The sequence below is a fragment of the Myotis myotis genome, unplaced genomic scaffold, assembly GCF_014108235.1.
Source record: "Myotis myotis isolate mMyoMyo1 unplaced genomic scaffold, mMyoMyo1.p scaffold_m19_p_7, whole genome shotgun sequence".
Classification (NCBI taxonomy): domain Eukaryota; kingdom Metazoa; phylum Chordata; class Mammalia; order Chiroptera; family Vespertilionidae; genus Myotis; species Myotis myotis.
In genome coordinates this window covers 33,498,856-33,512,336 of record NW_023416379.1, presented here as the reverse complement: position 1 = coordinate 33,512,336, position 13,481 = coordinate 33,498,856, and positions in this window count along the sequence as shown.

Below are 13,481 nucleotides of genomic sequence, written 5' to 3'. Positions count from 1 at the left end.
TAATCTCATGGTAGGCAAATTGATACGTCATTATATTTGTTCTCACAGTAAATTAATTTCCATTTGCTAATAAGAATACTTTCTTTAAAAAGTGTACCTCATGCGGGTGTAATGCACTTAGGCCTTCAGCATACAGCTGCAGGCATTTGCTTTTGCCTGTAAGGTATGTTTTATTTTATTGTGGACAATAAGAAGTCCTCTGAGTCACGATAAACCCAGGCATGGCAATGTTTCAAAAGCTTTTAAAGTATTTTTCTAAAATATTGGCAGGAAACTGTGGATTTGGGTGGTTTTATTTTGATTCCTTGTTGCCTTTTTCCATCCCTCTTTGTTTCCTTTCTTCTCTTTGGAGAATACCCGACTTTGCAAACAATTCTGGGGCTTGCCTGGAGTGCTGGGAAGCAATTGGAGGTGACAGGGAATTATATCCTGTTTTAAAAGGAATTTTTTGTGATGAAGTAATTTATACTTGAAGTGGGCGGAAGAGAGTTGGACCTGTAATTAGTAGGAGTGACATTTATCTCCCAGCAGCACATGGGCAGAACCCTGAAGCCAGGCTTGGGCCAATGTAAACAAGTTGGCAAAGGCTGAACCTGAGTTTGAGGCCCGGTGACTGTTGCCAGGACACTTGGCTCAGGATAAGGTAGAGAAAGCAAATCTGTGCACAGTTTGTCTTCCCTCCTTCTCTCAAGTAGTTTGCTTCTGAATCTTTATACCCTATTTGACTTTCTGTATATGAGCAAGTTCTATCAGTTTGTATGATTTAAAATTACTTTAAGATTATAACAATTTTCTGAGGTGAGCACCGTATTTTTTTCAAACTAGTAGAGCAAGATTATCTGGCTAGAAGTGTCTAACCTATGGCTTCTCCTTATTATCTCAGATTATGTATTAAAAATTTACCTTTTCCCCTTATAAAATGGTTTCTCCTATTATATGTTGATGTGTTTATAACATAAACTGGCTCTGGAAAGTAATTATAGAGCCTGGAAGGGGGAAGAGGAAAGGAAGAAGCCAGTAGCCAACAAGGAAGGAGGAAGGAAAGAGAGAAGCAGATTTCTCTGGTGAGTCAAAAAGAACCAAGGCGATACAGACAGAGGAGGCTAAAGCAAAAATTGCACCAGATGGAATGAAACAGACAAGGACGGTTTTATTCAAGGCCATGGCAGTAGGGAGAGGGATCAGGGCTAACTGGGAACTGCACTCCCCTGGAACAAAAGGTCTGAGTATTTTTAAGGGCTGGGTCAGCGAGTGAAAGGAACTGAGTGGCATTAGAGGCAGGCTGATGGATGAGGTGTGATGAGCACATTGAGTTATTTCCCGAGTTGGAAGATAACTTTTTTTCTGTCATTAGGCCATCTGTGTTTGCTCATCGTTGCCCAGTGAAGTTAGGCTCCTAGCTGCCCAGGTAACAGAGATATTTTCTGTGATGATTATCTTTCAAAGGGGTGTCCTCCAGGTCCTTGAGAAAGGTACTCCTGGGTTGTAAATCCGGCAAGAGGCTTTTAAAAACTCTTACATATATCCAAAAGGGGGCAGAGAAAGGATTTACAATTACAAGTTATCTGAAGAAAATGTCCCAGGAAAAGCAACCTCAAGGGACTAGAGCTTAATCAAGCAGAAGGAAATGTTAAAGCCATCGGAAACGTGGCCTCTAGCATTGGATGCACACTGGGGATGGCTGTGTTCTGCTCTACAAAATGAGCTGAGAGCTAGGACGATCTTTACCCCAAAATAGCACCTAAGTGGAAGTTTCCGTGAACATTCACTTTAAAATAGGAAGATGATGACAGGCAATAACAATAAAAGGTGCCTTCGTTCTGGAAGTCTTACTTCTGTGGGCTCTGTGTTTGCCCACAGTGTAGGTTTAGCCTTTTTATATCAGAATCATTTTGCCTTTATTGTACAGCACATGCCAGGAGTGCCATTCACACTCTTGCTACGTAGAGCGTTAGCTTGAATGCCTTCTCTAGTCTCAGAGCCTCTGAACCAAGCTAGATTTTTAGTGCTGCTTTACTTTAAGGCCGTACTTAGCAAGGGAACCAGTGAGCCTCCTCTCCAACAGGCCCCACTTGGATTATTGGGTTCCTAACACTCAGGTGACATGGAGAGAGAGCTGCCTAATGCAGTCTTACTTATAATATCTCCACTGCTCCTACAAAAAAATCTACAAGGCTTCTAAGGTCCCCTTTGAAAGTCCACATTCCACATTCCACCTCCCCATCCCAAGACCTTTATCCTACATCAAACTTTCTTCTCCTAAGAAGGGGAGTTGGATTCTCCCTAGAGTTGGGGGCTACACATTAACCACTAGTGGGCAAACCCATGCCCGCCTGCTTTACGTTTGGCATGTTTTGTTTTAACTTGTTTTTTCTGACGCACTGAATACCTTTAAGTGCTCCAGCTTGTTGAGATGATGCCACTCATTCTATCTCACTCCGCTGGATCCACGCATTTAAGTCAGCTCCCTGGGTCCTCTAAGCATTTCGAATAAGGTTTTCGACACCAGCAGCTGGAGGGGCCAAGTACACCTAATTTTTTTTATGAAGAATGAATTCAGCATAGTAACCCTTGCAAAAGTTCCTCAAACTGAGCCCGGAACACTTTATGGTCTAGAGCAGTGGTCGGCAAACTCATTCGTCAACAGAGCCAAATATCAGCAGTACAACGATTGGAATTTCTTTTGAGAGCCAAATTTTTTAAACTTAAACTATATAGGTAGGTACACTGTTATTAACTTAATTAGGGTACTCCTAAGGCTTAGGAAGAGCCACACTCAAGGGGCCAAAGAGCTGCATGTGGCTCGCGAGCTGCAGTTTGCCGATCACTGGTCTAGAATGAATACTAATATTACTACTGCTTATCTTCCTCTTTACTAGTAAGAACTGGACAAAGACTGGAAAGTGATGGGGATAGAGGATGGTGAGTGACATGTCATTAGGCAAAGGGCTAACAACAGCTCTTATTCTAGGTTTTTGCTCTCCCAGTGAATGTGTGGAAAAGTATTTTCTTGGGATGGCAAATGCAGAACACTCAATGCACACAAATGTGTTTCCGACCACAATCATTCAAGCGTACTCAACCAAAGGTCACAGCAATGATAGAAAACTTTGTGAGGCATTTCTTAGTAGAGAAAGGCAATCAGTAGAGGTGGCATCAGATATTACAGCTTTGCAGAAGAGAAACCACCTGAGGTATGTCTGTTCTTTAGTTAACATTAGAATAAAATAATTGTTACAATAGTGAGATAGCTCATACACCCACTCACACATCATCACACATATGCAAGGAGGTGTACTCACATATCCATTATAATTTTCTTCCTTTGATCTATTTTGAAAAGGATGCAAAAATTCACAGCAATATTCCTGGACCCACATGCTCCTCCAAGAACATGGTAGTCCCTGTCATGAGGGAAATATATTTCCTCTTCCAGTGATCCTGTGAAGGCCTTTGTGACTTTGTGATAAAGTGAATGAGGCAGAAGAGATGTTGTATAACTCTGAGTCCAAGTCTTAAGGTAACATGACAATTGTCTAGCGTTTTCTCTCTCTGTCTCTGTTTTTCTCTCTCTCTGCCTCTGTTCTCTCTCACACACACATACACATGCACCTTTGGATAAGTTTGCCCCTGTCTTTGAGTCTTACAGTTAACAACCCAGACCTCAGGAGCAGAAAGAAGAGCCATACTTGTACACAATCCAAATGCTTTGCACACAAAATCTATGATCGTAATGAATGTTATTTTTTACACCATTAAGTCTGAGGGTTGATTTGTTTCTCAGTTATCAGAGCAAAAGCAATGGGAGTTGTGGCCTGTATATATTTCAACTATATCTGTTCTTTAAAAGCCTATATAAAAAAGGCTGGGGCCTTTTTCATGCTGGAAAATGCAGTACTCTGAAAAGAAAGGCAATCGTCTAAATAAATGCTGCAGATGGTGACTCTATGGTTGAACACATGGCAGCCTGAGGATCTAAGAGACAACAGAAATCACTTAACCTAAAAACTTCCCAGCTCACACATTCTGGTTAAAACTGTTTGTCTAGGCTCCAAGTAATGTCAGAGCTAAGAAATGTGCTCCAGTTGATTTTCAAGAAGTACTTGCTGTTAAAAATCTGGAGTTCAGACAACACTTTATTCTATGATGCAAGGGTTTATTTGAGACTGAGAACTTTTCAGCCAAATACCATATCCTCATACGTAGCCGCTCAATACCTTGCAGAGCAGAGTAGTGGATGACAAACACATGAGCTAATTTTTCTAAGAAAATACTTGCCCCTGCTATGTCTTTCACTCAGGTGGCCTAACCCCCCTGCACAACCAACTCTTACTCATTGTTTAAAGTCTAACTAAAATCTCAGATCAAGTAAGTGGGCACATATGGCTGGTACTATTCTAGATGTGTGAGAATTTATAACCCTATACTCACACAATCTGAGAGCACCCTTCATTTCTCGGTTCTTCAGTCATTGAAAAGAGTGGAATATACATGGTAAGGCCATTGTCCTTTAATTTAACTGTTATGCCCAGATTTCAAGATCCCCAAGAAAACCACACCAGGGAGCCAGTCCGATGCAAAAGCAGAGGGTCCTGTATTGAGCTAGCTCACTCGACCCTGCCTTCCGGCCAACGCAGTGACCGGAAGCAGAGTGCCCCCACCGTGGGAGAAACAGGGTTTTAATAGGGGGTGGAGTGAGGGGAGGGGAGCTGACTGTGGGCCCTGCCGATTGGCCAGGCGCCAGTCGGGTCTTCTTACGTAGGATGTGGTCATCTCTATGGCGCGCACGTCCCTTGATTGTCATTGGTTAGTTTAAAGAAATCCCGGGCGTGGCCAGCAGGGGCCTGGGCTTCCGGGAAGAAGGTACTCTCCTGAGCACATGGCGGCTGCCCCAACATGGAGGGTACAGGGCAAGATGGAGGGCATAGCCCTCGCCCTTTCATTAACAAGGAATTTCTACTGCATATTCATTCCTGGTCTGATGAGTTCACTTTATAAAATCCTACTCCTAGATCTCATTCTTAAATTGATGATCCAAAGATCTTACTTATTTGTTATATTTATTTGTTTAGTATTTCCCTCCCCAATAAAGAATTTTCTCCAGATTTATTTTAGTCATTTTATTCTGGTAAAGAATCTAACCTTGGTAAAGCAATCTTCATTAACTTAGTAGAATTTTAAGAATATTATTCTTTCTTTCTATTAATTAGACTAAAAATAACAAATTACAGTGTTTCAGGGTAGGGAAACTAGAATATAATGATACTACTGTAATAAATAGGAAATTTGGAAATGAGAGCTGATTTTTTAAATAACATGTTGTGACTTAGGTTTATATGCATTATGTTTGATATCTCTATAAAGTCATCCAGAAAAAAACTAAAATTAAGGACAGAAGTCAAGGATAGAGCTATATCCTTGTGAAATTTGTCTCTATAGACATAATAGCTAAAGTCATTAAAATGAATTAGTTCTGAGTACAGAGCAATAAAATACCACTTATGTATTAGCTCATTTCCAATTGTCTTTAATTGTTTTAAAAATTTATTATTTATTAATTCTATGCATGGTTTTGCCAGTTTATATGTATGAGCTGCTATTACTATTCATACCACTCTACGATGACTCAGCCAGTCTAGAAATGAGTCACTCATTACAAGATAGTCATTACCAAACAAAATCCATTGAGAAGCTAAGAAAACTTTAATAAGCACCCTCAATCCTTCTTGCTTTTTTGAACGTCTGCTACAAGGCACTAACCTAGGCACTGGAGAAACAATGCCGAATAAAACAGATTTTTTTTAAAAAAAAAAACTGACTTTACTTCCTGGCTGGTGTGGCTCAGTGGTTGAGTGTCAACCTATGAACCAGGAGGTCACAGTTCCATTCCTGGTCAGTGCACATGCCCAGATTTCGTGCTCAATCCCCAGTGTGGGGTGTGCAGGAGGCAGCCAATCAATAATTCTCTCTCATCATTGATGTTTCTATCTCTCCTCCCTCTTCCTTCCTCTCCAAAATCAGTAATATATATATATATATATATATATATATATATATATACACACACACACACACACACACACACACACACACACATTTTAAAAACTGACCTTTCAAAATTCATTTTCTTGGGATATATTCCTAGAAGTGGGATCACTTGGTCAAATGGGAGTTCCATTTTTAGTTTTTTGAGGAAAGATCCCACTCCTAGGAATATACACCAATCAGAAAGGATATATGTACCCCTATGTTTATAGCTGCACAATTTACAATAGCTAATATTTGGAAACAACCTAAGTGCCCATCAGCAGATGAGTGGATTAGAAAACTGGTACATCTACACAATGGCATACTATGCTGCTGCAAAAAAGAAGGCGTTCTTACCATTTGCAACAGCATGGATGGAACTGGAGAGCATTATGCTAAGCGAAATAAGCCAGTCAGAGAAAGATAAATATCACATGATCTCACTCACTTGTGTAACATAATGAACAACATAAACTGATGAACAAAAACAGATCCAGAGACAGAGAAGCATTGATCAGACCGTCAAACCTCAGAGGGAAGGCAGGGGATGGTGGGGTTAAGGGAAAGAGATCAACCAAAGGACTTGTATGCATGCATATAAGCCTAACGAATGGACACAGACACCAGGAGGGCGAGGGCATGAGTGGGGTATAGGGGGGCAATGGGGAGAGAAGGACACATATGTAATGCCTTAATCAATAAAGGGAAAAAAGAATATTTTTGTAACACAGACAATAGTGTGGTGAAGGCCTGGGGTGGAAGGTGGGGTCAGGCTAGAAAGGGTCAATGGGGGAAAAAAGGGGACATATGTAATACTTTCAACAATAAAGATTTTTCTTAATAAGAAAAATAAAAGAGAAGCTGAATCTCATATGGATGTTTGCAGTCACGCATGCCGTTGTCAGATATTGAGTTACTTGTGCGCAGAGGCAACTTAGTCTCACACACATATGTAGTTAGAGAAAAATGAATATGCTAATAGGGTTTTTAGATAATTGTGGATATTGTTCTTTGTTACTACACCAAAACTTGACAAGTTATGTAGAAACTGAAACCCCGCAAAAAGATTTTTCCGCTCTTCACACTAGAGGAGAAGGAGGAGGAGGAGGAGGAAGAAGAAAGTTTCACTGAGAAATGGCAGGCAACTGCACAGACTTTAAGGATAGAAGTCATACCAAAGAGAAGACAATCAGCCAGAGGGACAAGGAGCGCAAGGCCATGGGATGGAAGATGACTGGCACTTGGGAGGAACAACAGAAGGGCAGTATAGGTAGAGGGAAGTGAGCCAGTGGTAGGTAACAAGGGAAGTCAGAAGGAAGCTGGGAAGTCCATTGTAAGGACCTTGGATTTTCCTTTTTGTAATATGGGAAGCATTTAGGAGAACATGAGCACAGGAGGGAAGTGAGTTGTGTTATATTCTAAAGAGATCCTTCCGGCTGCTGTGTTAAGACTAAATTTATGGGGGTAAATGAGAGACAAGACAGGTTATTGTAATAATCCAGTTATGCTTAAAGGTAACCAGGGCAGGAACATTTGTCAATGGGTGGTAAATGGATAACTAGAGGGATTTAATGATAGATATTTGGAGGAGAATTGATGTGAGAAATTAATAAATAGAAAGGAATATTAAAATTAGCATAAAAGTAGAATTGGTGTCTAGAGTCAATATAAATTGGCAATGTCTTATGAGGTTGGAGGAGAATATTATTTGTCTCAATGAGGTTATAAAAGTCTTAATTTTACAATAAAAGGTTTATAAATATTTAGTCACTTGACTGATTTTAAAGTTGCAGCATATTAACATATGCATACACCAGTACTGTTGCCACTTATTCATTCTATCACTGTGCCATAACTAGTCATTTTTTATTTAAAATTTTAAAATAATATTTAATTAGAACTTCTCATGAAAATGCTATTTGACATAAGCCCTCATTAATAAGTAGAATTTGTAGAGCTACAAATATTGAATCAACAACCAACTAGATATTTTTAGTATGAAATAAACACAATGGATGAAGATTAATTTCTCACTCTATCTTGAAACGATTTTGAGTCAAATTGTTAGAAAAAAATATTTGGCACTGAAACTTTAATAAAAGTCATTAGTATTAATCAAATATTTTGCTATCACTTAGAAAATATGTTGTAAAAGTTTATCTTGAGGAGTTATAATTTTTAGATATAGAAAGAAAAGGAAAGGGAGAGAGAAAGAAGGAGAGAGGGTAAAAGAAAGAAAAAGAGAGATTTTCCAGACTGGGCATGTTCCTATGTCCCTGAGCCCAAATGATTCTTTGATTACCCACTATTTTAGATAATGTATATCATTCAAGGTCTCCACTGATGTGAGCAATGATATGATTTTAGGTGTAGACTAATCTGAAAATTGAGCAATACATTGGGGATGCATGTGACTCAGGGATTAACAACCTAGCTTTTGCTGTTTACCTGCATACTACAGGAGTATGGGGAAAAGAAGGGAGCACAGTGGGAACAAAAGGCTCCGGATGAACCTCAAGTCAAAAACATCTCCCTCATGTAGCCCCACAACTAGATATGCACTAGGAAGTAACAGGTACTTTTTAAAGTTTTTTCATGCTAATATCCCTGAGAAGATTAAACAGTGGCTTTGGTGTTAAATATATGTGTGCTTGGATCCTGGCTCTGCCATTTACTACTCCTGTGACCTTGGGAAAGTGACTGTTATTTATCAATTGATTTTTACAGAGACTTTCTCCCTTCTATATAGTGGAAAATACCTGCTGTTGTTGATTAACTGCAAATAGCTTCTCTCCCTCTAAACCACTCATTCTTTTATGAAATACTGATACCTCCTCCTCTCTCTCTAGTCTCACCTCCCTCCCCTACCCCCACATACACATACACATACACACACAACAGTAATCTTTCCTAGGAGAGTTATATCAATTTGTTCACTTTATTTCCAAATAGACTTTTTATTCATTTATTTATTCATTTAATCAGCTAACATTAACTGAGCATCTACCACATGCCAGTCAGTATTATATGCCTTTAGGATATACTAGTACACAAAACAGAAAGTGCTCCCTGTCTTCATGGAACCTACCTTTTAGTAGGGGATGCAGCTGATAAATAATATACATAATAAATAATATCTATAGAATTTTAGAAGATGATACATGCTTTGTAAAAGTAGAGTAAATGTGATACTGTACTGAGGGAGTGTTAAATGTAAATTAATTGGTTATGAAATGTCTCCTTGAGAGAGTGACTACTGAGTACAAACTTGAAGGAGGCAAAGGAATTTAGAGAACAGCCAAGAGGCCAGTGTAGCTGGCTAGAGAAGAGGGAAAGGGATGGAGTTATGCTTACGGTTGAGTTAGGTCTGACAAGGCCAGACTCACTGGACAGTTACACTAGGCCCTGAACCCAGAAGGGCCCTGAGCTTAGGGTTGAACGCTCCATGACTACCTTCTCAAAATTATTGGTAATTTTTTCTTTGAATCTGTGTTTTGTACGTGTATGTTGATGGAACAATGTAAAGCTAGGAGGCTCAGTACATGTGCCATCCACCTTGCCTTCTGTGGCCTCCTTTCTTTACCACCTGAGGGTCAGGCAGGGCCTGGAGAGAAAGTAGGACGGGTCAGGCTTGGATGTGCACACTCCAAGGTGTCTCAAGGCAGAACACAGCAGTGGCCATTCAGTTCAGGGGCTGCAGTGCCAGTGGCATTCTGAGGCTCAGTGGTGGAAGCCTCCCACCCATTTCCTATCCAGGTACCCCCGGCAAGCTGGTACAGGGTTTGCAGTGCACTTGGCCATTGTCCATCAGCTGTGGGTTGGGGCAGTGGGGCTGTGGGAGGGGAAGATGCCAGGTTGGACTTCTCTGTTCCCAGCTAGGGCACAGCCTTTGGGTCCTGTAGCTGGTGGGGAGGAATGAGAGGGAACTAAGAAGTCAGTGAGCATGCAGCACCCTTAGTAGTGGGGCAGGGCCCTGGGCACATGTGAAGTCCTTCCTTTGCATCAGGGAGCATCACATTAAATAGCAATTTAAAACAAAACAGAAGAGTGAGAGAGATGATGGGAAAAAATAAATTGAAAGAGCCTAGAATGAATGAGATCATTTTCAAGCCAGGAAAGAGATGATGGAAGCTCAGATCAGGGATCAGCGGAGCTAGTGAGTTATTGTCAGAATCAGGGGGGCATTTGAAGGTGGGTCAGGAGCTCACTGACAATGGATGGGGTAGGTCTGTGAGTTACCCAGGTATATACAATTTTCAAAACTCAATGAGCTGCACACTTATGATGTGTGTATTTTACAATGTGGAAATCATGCCTCAATACTAACAAAAGTAAAAACAAAAGCACTGTGCAGAACAAGTTTTATGGTATGCCCCAATGTATGAAGAAAATAGGAGGGGCTTCCTTCTTTAGTGTGTTCTTCTGTGTGTGCAATTATTTATGGGCAGATACTCAAGATACAAAAAGCTATGTTAACCTGCTCAGGTGCTTGGTCAAGAAATGAGCGGAGAATTATTTTCTGAACAGACATTTGTATGATTTCTAAACTACCCAATAAACTGCTAAGTAAATATATTCTAAATTAGTATATGTGTTTGGTACATATCCTTTTAAATTTATCTTTATTGTTGAAAGTATTACAGATGTCCCTGCTTCCTCCCCCCACTCTGTTCCCACTGTTTGGTACATATTTAAAGTGTTTCCAACATACAGTGTTAAGACAATAAAATACCCCCAAGCATTTTCAATAGCTATAAAGAATCTCGGGTCAGGGCTAGCACTGGTTATTTTCAATAATGTTCTCTGGTGTTCTGAATCCAGGAAATTCAGACTCTACAAATAACAAGAAGAAAAAATATGCTTCCTTTCACATGCCACTTTTGAAAAGGGGGGGGGGGGGGAAGAGGCTTTAATCAAGTACAAGTTGGGGGAATCAGAAAGTTGCATTCTGTCTTTGTGAAAATCCAAAGAAGACCATTAGGAGTAATTTTCTAAGACGAATAGAAGTGGACAGAAAGAAGTATAATAGGGAGCAATTGCCACCCAAGGAAGAGAACATCGGTCCTAAGTTAACAAAGGCAAGCAGCATTGCTAGGGCAGAGAGTCACAGCATCGTCCACTCTGCGTGGACCAAACCCCTGGTCTCTCGCCTGGGCTAGCTGCAGTGGTCTCCCTACTGCTGTGCTCTAACTGCCCACCTCATGCCAGAGCAACATTTTAAAATATAAAGCAAACCATTTTTACTCTGTGGCTTAAATGTCTTCTAAAGTGTTAACATGGTCACCCTTGATCTCGCTACATCTCTCTCTACATCCATATCTGTAGTCAACTTTTTTTGCACCACCTTAACACATTGGCCCTATTCATTTTTTCCTTGCCCCAGGATCTTTGTACACGAGCTTCCCTTTGTATCTAACATTTTTTAAAAAATATATTTTATTGATTTTTTTGCAGAGAGGAAGGGAGAGGAATAGAGAGTTATAACCATCGATCAGCTGCCTCCTGCACACCCCTGGGATCTGCCCACAACCAAGGTATATGTCCTTGACCAGAATCAAACATGGGACCCTTCAGTCCACAGGCCAATGCTCTATCCACTGAGCCAAACTGGTTAGGGCTGTATCTAACATTTTTCTTCCTACAGTGCTTTGCCTACCTATATCCCATCACACTGCAGGCTAGATAAATGTCATTTCCCCAGAGCGGCTGTCCATAACTTTCTGATCTAAGCTAGTAGTTATATTCTCTCTATAACTCTAACTTAAATATATTTATCATTATCTATAATTTTATAATTATTTATTTAGCTTCTGTCCCCTGAGGATAGTATTGACATTATCAGTACAGGAACTAAGTCTGTTTAATTGACCTCTGCTTATCCAACACCTGGCTCAGTGCCTGCCATAAAGAAGCTCAGTTAATGGTCCTTGAATGAATTCTAACCCCATGTTTATTTCCCTTAAGAAATTCCCTCCATTTAGATCAGCATTGTCCAAAGTGAGCCACATAGATAAATTTAACTGTTCTAGTAGTCACGATTAAAAAGTACAAAACCACAGGTAAAATTTGTTTGTTTTAATAATATATATTATTTAATTTAATATATCTACACTAGAGGCCCGGTGCACAAAAATTTGTGCACTGGCGGGGGAGGGGTCCCTCAGCCCAGCCTGTGCCCTCTCACAGTCTGGGACCCCTCAGGGGATGACCACCTGCTGGCTTAGCCCTGCTCCCAAGGGGGATTGGGCCTAAGCTGGCAGTCAGACATCCCTCTGGCAGCCCGGGAGCCCTCGGGAGATGTCCTCTTGCTAGTGGTGAGCAGGCCTAAGCTGCAGTCGGAAATCCTTAGCGCTGCTGAGGAGGCGGGAGAGGCTCCCACCACCACCACTGTACTAGCAGCCGTCAGCCTGACTTGTGGCTGAGCAGAGCTCCCCCTGTGGGAGCTTACTGACCCCCAGAGGGCAGCTCCTGCATTGAGCGTCTGCCCCCTGGTGGCCAGTGTGTGTCATAGTGACCATTCATTCCCAGTCGTTCTGCTGTTAGGGTCAATTTGCATATTACCCTTTTATTATATAGGAGTGCCTGGCCAGCCTGGTGAGGAGCTGATGGATGTTTGCAGGCTGGTAACAGCACCTTCAGGTTGGGGTTCCCCGTGGGGTGCCTGGCCAGCCTGGGTGAGGGGGTGATGGCTGTTTGCAGGCTGGCCACAACCCCCAGCCACCCAAGCTCCCAGTGGAGGCTGGCTGCAAGCAGGTATCTGGGATTTATTTAGCTTCTATAATTGAAACTTTGTTGCCATGAGCCGAGGCCTCAGCTGGCACAGGGCTGGCGGGAAGCTTGGCTTCCTCCATCACCCGGGCAACCAAGCCTCCTGCTTGCTCCAGCTCCGTGGCTTCTGGCCGCCATCTTGGTTGGGTTAATTTTCATATAGTGGCTCTGGTTGGCTGGTGGGCATGGCTTAGGGCATAGCGAAGGTACAGTCAATTAGCATCTTTGTCTTTTATTAGTGTAGATAGTGCCATTTTAACATGAAATTGAGGACAACTGTTAAGATAATTTTCATAGAAAGTCTGAAATTCTTGTCTATTTTACACTTAAAGACACTCCATTTAAGCTAGTTATATTTTATTTTATTTTTTAAATATATTTTATTGATTTTTTACAGAGAGGAAGGGAAAGGGATAGAGAGTTAGAAACATCAATGAGAGAGAAACACTGATCAGCTGCCTCCTGCATACTCCCCCTGGGTATGTGCCCACAACCAAGGTACATGCCCTTGACTGGAACTGAACCCAGGACCGTTGAGTCTGTAGGCCGATGCCCTATCCAATGAGCCAAACCGGTCAGGGCAAAGCTAGCTATATTTTAAATGCTCAGAAACTTCATAGCTAGTGGCTACCTCGTTGGAAGGAGCATCAGACCTAGAATCTTGGGGGTGAAGAGTTTTGTCTTCC